General features: G+C 50.3%; 1 protein-coding gene across 1 annotated transcript in view; it reads left to right on the forward strand.

The window, feature by feature from the left end:
- ACMSD (aminocarboxymuconate semialdehyde decarboxylase) overlaps positions 1-7,917 on the forward strand; it is an 88,191-nt gene that overhangs the window by 71,505 nt on the left and 8,769 nt on the right. The gene's annotated exons all lie outside the window — the stretch shown is intronic.

Consider the following 7,917-nt stretch of genomic DNA (forward strand, 5'->3'; position numbering starts at 1 on the left):
GGAACCAGAAAGTAACTGGATGTTTTTCTTTTGGCATTTGACTTTCAGGGTGGGTAAATGATACTGAAATGTGCCCTACTGTTGCTACTGCCTTTTCTACCTCTCAGGCTCCTGAATCACGATGAGTTTAAAATGAGATGCAGTGTCCTCAGATTCTCTCCTGTCATCCCACTTCCATCACATCCCACCCCACCCCACCCACAAAAAATGTTCTTGCTAAGTGAAAGGAAAGGAGCGACACATAGCAGCAATTCACCGGAGAGTTCCGCTTTATTAGGGAAAGGTGCTGGGTTATATAGGAGGGGGCATGAATTGATTGAGGTGTCACTTCTACGGGGCTGGTGGCTGTTGGCTAGGTGCTGGGATTGGGAGGGGGGCGAGAGGTGATTGGGCTTCAGGTGGCGCCGGCAGGAACTGAGGACCCCGAAGAGAAGCCAGAAGTTTGCCATCTTACTGGTGGGGACCCTTCATTCCCCCCTTTCTACTCTATGGGTTTGTGGATGTTGCTTTCTCTCTGGCTGCTTCCTGCTGAACAGGGGCGGAGAAGGGAATGAGGGCTTGAGGATTGGGAGGAAAGGGTTGATAGGACTCCCCACAGTAAGGACGAGTAGATGTGGACTTCTTCAGGTTTGGAAATCAATGAAGGTTCCCTGTAACCATAGGTTGGCCAAGAGGATATGGGTGTCAGGAGCCAGGCGTCTGCGGCTCCTGTTTCCAGGAACAGTTTCCAGTGGAGAGAGGGGTCCATCTCAGCGTGTGGTGAGGAGGTCACGTGAGGGTGAGGGATCTTCTGTGGCCAGAAGCTGGTAGTTCCTAAGTAAAAGCTGGTTGAAAGCTTGATTAGAGATTTTTCTGACTTGGGATTTGATGAACTTTATTATACAGGGTAAGAAGAGACAGGCGAGAAGAATGATTATTATGGGGCCTGCAATGGGCCAGAGCCAGGTGAGGAGGGGGTTTGTTAGTATTGACGAGAATGGGTTGGAATTGGAAGCAGAGTGGAGACTGGAGGCAAGGTCGGTGAGTTTGGTAATGTCAGTTTCTACAATGCCGGATTCGTTGATGTAATAGCAGCACTCTTCCCAGAGGAAGACGCAGGTGCCGCCCTTCTCGGCTGTAAGCAGATCTAGGGCCCGCCGGTTTTGAAGGGTGACTGTAGCTAGCGAAGTGACCTGTCTTTGGAGAGAGGTTAGAGAATCGGCATTGGATGTCAGGGCTCCCTCAAGTTTGGCGTTGAGATCTCTAACTGCCTATAGAGAGTGACCCAAGGCTTCTCCCGAAAACCCTGCCCCAATGGCTGAGGTGATCAAAGAGCTACTGACCATGATGGGAAGGAAAGCAGCTCTTTTTGTGCGCGAGGGCAAGGGAGGTTGGAGCTCAAGGAATTCTGCCATGCTGTAAAGTGTTAACTGTGGGATTAGGGTGACGAGAATGCAGGGTGTATCGGAGTTGAGCGGCAGTGAGTTGAAAAGACTGCTATTACACTAAAAGAAGTGTCCCGGTTGCGTCAAAGTCTTAGAGCCGGAGGTAGGGGTGTAGATAGAGAGGCAGTGAAGTGCGCTGGAAGGGGGTGGAGTTGGGCTTACACAGTGGTGGATGGTGGGATTATCTGCGTATTCTGGTTCCCATAGGGGTATGTCTGCCAGGGGGCAGAGGGGTTGTCTTTCTGCATGGAAGGAGTAGTTGGAAATATTAAGGGGCACGGCGGCCAGCAGTGAGCGCTGTAGTGATGCGCACAAGAAACAATTGGCTGTGTTAAGGGTGTGGTTGAGAAAGATGGTGGTGTTCTGAATGAGCTGTAATGAAGAGTAGGAGAAATGGGAAGAGGGGTGGGGATAAGAAGATGAAGAGGCGCTATCAAGAGTTTGGATAATGACTTTTTCGGAATGTCTGCTATCTGATGCAACTTGAGAGATCTGGGAATGAGAGGGAACATACTTTCGAGAGATATGAAGGGTACTGTGGGGGGTCGAGGACCCCCCATAGTAAACTGAGGCTGTGACTCTGGCAGCCCATCGAGAGTCCCAGGGATCTGGGATTGATAAGGAGAATGAGCCATTGGGATATTTCATGAAACGGTTGGAGGAGTAATACTGTGGGTACTGGAAGTTACTCATGTAGTGAATGGTGCAAGACTAGTAGGGACATCTCCTGTAGGTATCTGGCCATCACCTGCAATAGGCTTGTTTTTGGTCATAGAGGAAGCAGAGGTAGGGAGAAAAAGGGTAGATGCTAGTGAATGCTTCAGTGGAGGGAGGAAAGTGGAGGTATAAAGGCTCAGAACAGCTTTTCAGAGGGCAGTCTGGTGTGGCAATGAGGGCAGTAACTTTTGTTTGATACTGCGTGTAAGTCTGTCTGACTTTGAATCGCCATACAAAGGAGGCTGGGGTGGTGGGGAAGACAATAGGAATGAGGAAAAAAAGCGAGAGAGCAGTAAAGGAGGAAAAAGTCATGATTCAGGTATGGATGGCAAAGGGGGTGAACAGGATTTTGGAGGAAAGAGGACAGTAAGGTCAGGAGTCTGGTGGGAGGGAGAGTCTGTAAACTTTTGTAGGTTAAGAGATCTTTTAGATGATGTCGGGACAGAATGGTAAGGGGCGCTCTGAATGTCAGTTTATGAGCTTGTTTCTGCAAGAGCTGTCTAGCAGCTAATGCTCGTAGGCAGGGGGCCCATCCCTGAACTGTGGGGTCTAATTGCTTGGAGATATAAGCTACTGGGGCAAAGCATATTGGCCTAGGACTCCTAGAGCTTGACTGGACCTCTCATGAATGTATAATGAGAAGGGCTTCGACAAATCAGGAAGATGGAGAGCTGGGGCTTGTACAAGGGCTTGACGGAGCTTAATGAAGGAGTGTCGGGTGAGGAGGATAATGGTTTTTTAGGGGGGCTCTTGCTGAGGTTGTACAGGGGTCTTGCCAACAGGGTGCAGGGAGAAGTTAGGGATCTACGTTCTAAAATATCTAGTTAGGCTTAGAAAGGGCCTAGAAAGGAAAGGATTTTTGTCTTGGTTTTGGGAATGGGCAGGTCAGAGAGGAGCCATTTTCTGTCTAAGGTAATGGACTTTCTTTGTTGAGATAGAAGGAATCTGAGGTAAGTGATAGGAGGGGAAGAGATTTGAGCTTTGACGGGGGATACTCAGTAACTTCTGGAAGCTAGAAGGTTAAGTAGGGAGGCAGTGTCAAGTTGAGACTGTTCCCACGAGAGACTGCAGAGTAGAAGATTGTCTATGTATTATAAGGTGGACTTGGAGTGATCATGATGAAACTATTTGAGGTTCTGAGCTAGGACCTGTCTAAAAATATGGGGACTATCTCAGAAGCTTTGTGGCAAAACTGACCAAGTGAGTTGTTTAGAATGTCTTGTGTATGGGTCCATCCAGGTGAAGATGAAAAAATCTTGGGAGCAGGGGTCTAGAGGGATAGAAAAATGGGTCTTTGAGATCTAGGACTGAGAAGTGGGATGCTGAGGCTGTATGGATTTGGAACTAAGGGATGCATAGGGACAATGGCTATGTTGATGAGGCGAAGGTCTTGGACAAGGCGGCAAGATCCGTTGGTTTTTTTAACAGCTAATATGGGGGTATTAAATGGGGAGTGAGTGGGTCTGCTTGAATGATGGGTTGGAGGCCTATGAGGGCTGAAATGGTTAGGGGGTATTGGGCCTGACAGATATACTGAGAGGGGTCACATAATTTGATAGAGGCAGGGGGACATAGGGCCACGGAGGGGCTTGTAATGTCCCAAACTTTGGGATTTACAGGGTGTATGAGGGCAGAACCGGAGCTTTCATTGGGTAGAGAGGGGTCGTCGGCTATGAGGGCCATCAGAAAGGGAGTACTGGGGGCTGTGGGAGTGGATATAGTTATGGAAACATGGAGGAGGGAAAGGATGTCTCGTCCTAGTAAAGGGATGGGACACTGGGGCATAACCAGGAAGGAGTGGGAGAAAGGTATGGGATTGTCTTGGATTGTGCATAAAAGGGTGGGTGGGGGGGTTTAATGGGAAAATCTGTTTACCTCCTACTCTGACTATAGGAGTAATGGCTGGTGTGGTAGGGCCCCGGTATTCTCACAAGACTGAGAAGGTGGCTCCTGTATCTAGGAGGAAGGAGATTGGGTGACCGTCTACTGTTAAAGTAACCCTGGGCTCCTGTTTGGTGATGGAAATGGTCGGGCGAGAAGACCCCGGGCCCTGTCAATCTTCTTCTGCCAGCCCCACTACGGTGGGCTTAGGATGGGGGTTGTTCGTCCAGCCTCCCCTTCGGGTGGTTGGGCAATCAGACCCCCAGTGGCCCTTTTTGTGGCATCTGGGGCATGGGGTGGTATGAGATGTGGGGGAGGGGCACGCCCTTGACCAATGTCCCTCTTTTCTGCACTTGAAACAAGCTCTTGGGGGGGCTTGTTTGTAGAGGGGCGCCCAGGTTGTGGTTTTATCAGCTGGGCCAACATCTGGAAATTGGCCTGATCAGCCTTTTGTTTATGGCATTCTTTCTCCTCCTCCCGCTTATGGAAGACTTTAAAGGCCACTGTTAGGATCTCAGTCTGTGGGGTAGCGGGGCCCTGTTCTAACTTTTTGAGTTTAGCTTTAATGTCGGGGTAGCTTTGAGCTAGGAAGTATGTCATAAGGACATGTCTTCCTTCAGGTGTTTCTGGGTCCAGGCTGGTATACTGTAATAGGGCTTGAGTGAGTCTGTCTAAGAACTCGGAAGGGATTTCATCTCTCTTTTGAATTATGTCTTGGAGCTTTTGAAAATTGACTACTTTACAAGCTGCCTTTTTCAGACCTGCTATTAAGCAGGAGGCAAAAATATCTCTAGAGCGGAGACTCATGGCGGTGTTATAATTTCAGTGTGGGTCTTGTTCGGGGACAGCAGTGGGGCCAGGGGGCTAGGTGGGGTCAGTCCTGTGGGTTTCAGTAGCCTGCATTTGGGCGAAGTCCTAAACTCGTCTACGCTCTTCAGGGAGGAGAGTATTGGCCAGGAGCATGAAAATGTCATGATGTGTGAGGCTGTAAGCCTGGAGGGTCTATTGAAACTCCCTGATGTATGTCATGGGATCAGTGGAAAAGGAACTTAGGCGTTTCTCTAGTTAGGCTAAATCTCTTAAGGAGAAAGGGACGTGAACGCGCACAATGCCTTCGGATCCTGCTACTTCCTGGAGCGGGGCGATAATTTTGGGAGGCTCTCAGGACTGAGTCTGAGGGGGCCTGAAGGGTTCTGGCTCAGTCTGTGGGGGAGTGACGCAGTCTAGCCGTGCCTAGTCGAGCAGGTCCTGAAGTGCAGAAGGGGGGCAAAGAAAATAAAGAAAGATAGAATCGGACCCACATGTCGCCAGCTAGTAGCCCAGCTGCTTGCCTCTGCCGCTTTAGTTGGGCTTGAACTCATGACTCTGAGGTTAAGAGTCCCATGCTCTACTGAGCTACAGCAGGGCTCCAGTTAATTGCTTATGGAATGCGTTGTTTTCTATTCCTGCCACATCGGCAAGTGGGGGAAGGGCATAGCTAGAAGCAGGGGCGGTGTTTCTACACATCTTCAAGGTCTCCCTATTTTCAGAGTGAGGAGTCTTGGCAAGGTATGTTTTTGTGGACAGATAACTTCTAAGGACTGCACCGGTTGTTCTCTAGCTTGTGCTTTCCCATGCTGCGTTCAGACATGGGGGAAGGTGCTTTCCCATTCTCCCTACAAACATGTGAGAAGATAAAGGTGGTCCCTAAAAGGGGAGAAACAGGTGATGAGGGCAAAGACGGAGGAGGCTCTTGGGACCTAGTTAAAGGGGGGCTGAAAGGTTCAGGCTTAATCTGCAGGGAATGAAGGTGGAGGAGGTGAGATGGGGGAGGAGATGGTTGGGGAGGAAGGGAGAAGGGCTGTTGTAGAAGAAGGGGAAGGGAGTGAACGGGAGGCTTCTGCGGGGGCAGCGGCTTGCAGGCTAGAACTTGGGAGGGGGCGGGGAGAGGAGGAGGCAGAAAGCTTCGATATAGGGAATCTCCTTCCATTTTTTCAGGCGCTGGCAGTAGTTAAAAAGATCACGAGTGATGTTAGGATCAAGAGTTCCCCCTGCAGGCCATTGGTTTTTATTGTCTAGGGGGTATGTTGGCCAATCTTGGGAGCAATATTTACGGAGAAGTTTTGGTTTTATATCAGGCATCAGGGAGAGGGTAGCCAGATGCTTAAGCAGGCATTCAAAGGTGAACTTTGAGGGAGGGATGAGGAGGCTCCCATGGCTAAAGGACAGAGAAGGAGACAAACAGGGGAAGACGAACGGAGATCCTCGGACTGGAAGCAGACCACAAGGAGACAAAGGGCGTCCCCAATGATCCTTGGTGGTCTGCGGAAACTCGTATACGAGTTGGAATTTCTTGGGAAGTGTGGGTCGTCACCCAGACTTCCCTAAGAAGGCAGAGTGCCGGAGTCACGAGGTACCTAGCGCTAGGCGTTTTCGGCAGACGGAGCAGAAGGAGGAGGGGGGGAAAAGGGAGCGTTCTCATCTACAAAGGAGTCACCTCGTTTATAGCTGTTGGAGGGGGGTGCCTGAGAGTCGACCGCAGCCGTGAAGGCCGGATGCGGGGATTTATGACTGTCGGAGGAGGGGCCTGAGCGTCCGCCGCAGCCGTAAAGGCTTGAGGCGGGGATTTATGGCTGTTTGGGGAGGGGCGTGAGGGTCCGCCGCAGCCGTGAAGGCCTGAGGCGGGGAGAGTTCCCTCCTCATCCCCGAGCGTCAGGGCCTTGCCGGACGATCACGGTCAATGGCACTGCGATAGCTCGGGGAAGAGTGGCCCACCCCGGGGAAATTTTGCTTAAAAACTTTCAGCACTGATGGAAGGGATGGTGAATGCGTTTGACTGTCGGAGGAGGGGCCTGAGCGTCCGCCGCAGCCGTGAAGGCCTGAGGCGGGGATTTATGGCTTTTGGAGGAGGGGCCTGAGGGTCCGCCGCAGCCATGAAGACCTGAGGCGGGGAGCGTTCCCTCCTCATCCCCGAGCGTCAGGGCCTTGCCGGACGATCACGGTCAATGGCACTGCGATAGCTCGGGGAAGAGTGGCCCACTCCGGGGGGAAAACTTACCTAAAGGCCAGAGAGGAGTGGTGAGTGTGATGAGCCAGCGCCGGAAAAAGAGGACAAGGGCAAGCTGCTGCTGGTGTCGGGGGAAGACGGGGCCCAGTTGGGGTGTCCCGTCTCCCGGGTTTCGGCACCAATGAAAGGAAAGGAGCGACACATAGCAGCAATTCACCGGAGAGTTCCGCTTTATTAGGGAAAGGTGCTGGGTTATATAGGAGGGGGCATGAATTGATTGAGGTGTCACTTCTACGGGGCTGGTGGCTGTTGGCTAGGTGCTGGGATTGGGAGGGGGGCGAGAGGTGATTGGGCTTCAGGTGGCGCCGGCGGGAACTGAGGACCCCGAAGAGAAGCCGGAAGTTTGCCATCTTACTGGTGGGGACCCTTCACTAAGGGCTTCACCACCAACCACTAGCAGGGGTCAGTGATGGACAAAGATGAAAACATAGAGATATATAAACTCTTAAAAATCTTACAAAATTCTTAGTCATAATAATCCTTTGCATAATTCTTGGTTTTCTTATAAACTAGATCCAAGTTCCTTAGGACTCTAATTCTCTGCCTTAGTCATTAAGGACATAGCACATTAAGCCATCTCTGTAAACTTAAGCACATTACAAGGTGCCAGGAAGAGTCCATTCTGATATATACTAGTGCCAGGTATTAGCTGAGAAAGTTCAGGCTGCTTTACACAGGAAGTATCCCCTTTGGCACTAAGAGTCTCAACTTGTTAAACATTTACTTATTTGATTTACTTATTTAAATATTTACTTACATAAATAGGAAGCTGAAGAAAGTTTTTTTACTTACATGTTTTACACCAAATGTTAAAAATGAAAAACTTGCTATACAGTTAACCAAAACTAA

The sequence above is a fragment of the Manis javanica genome, chromosome 7, assembly GCF_040802235.1.
Source record: "Manis javanica isolate MJ-LG chromosome 7, MJ_LKY, whole genome shotgun sequence".
Taxonomy (NCBI): Eukaryota; Metazoa; Chordata; class Mammalia; order Pholidota; family Manidae; genus Manis; species Manis javanica.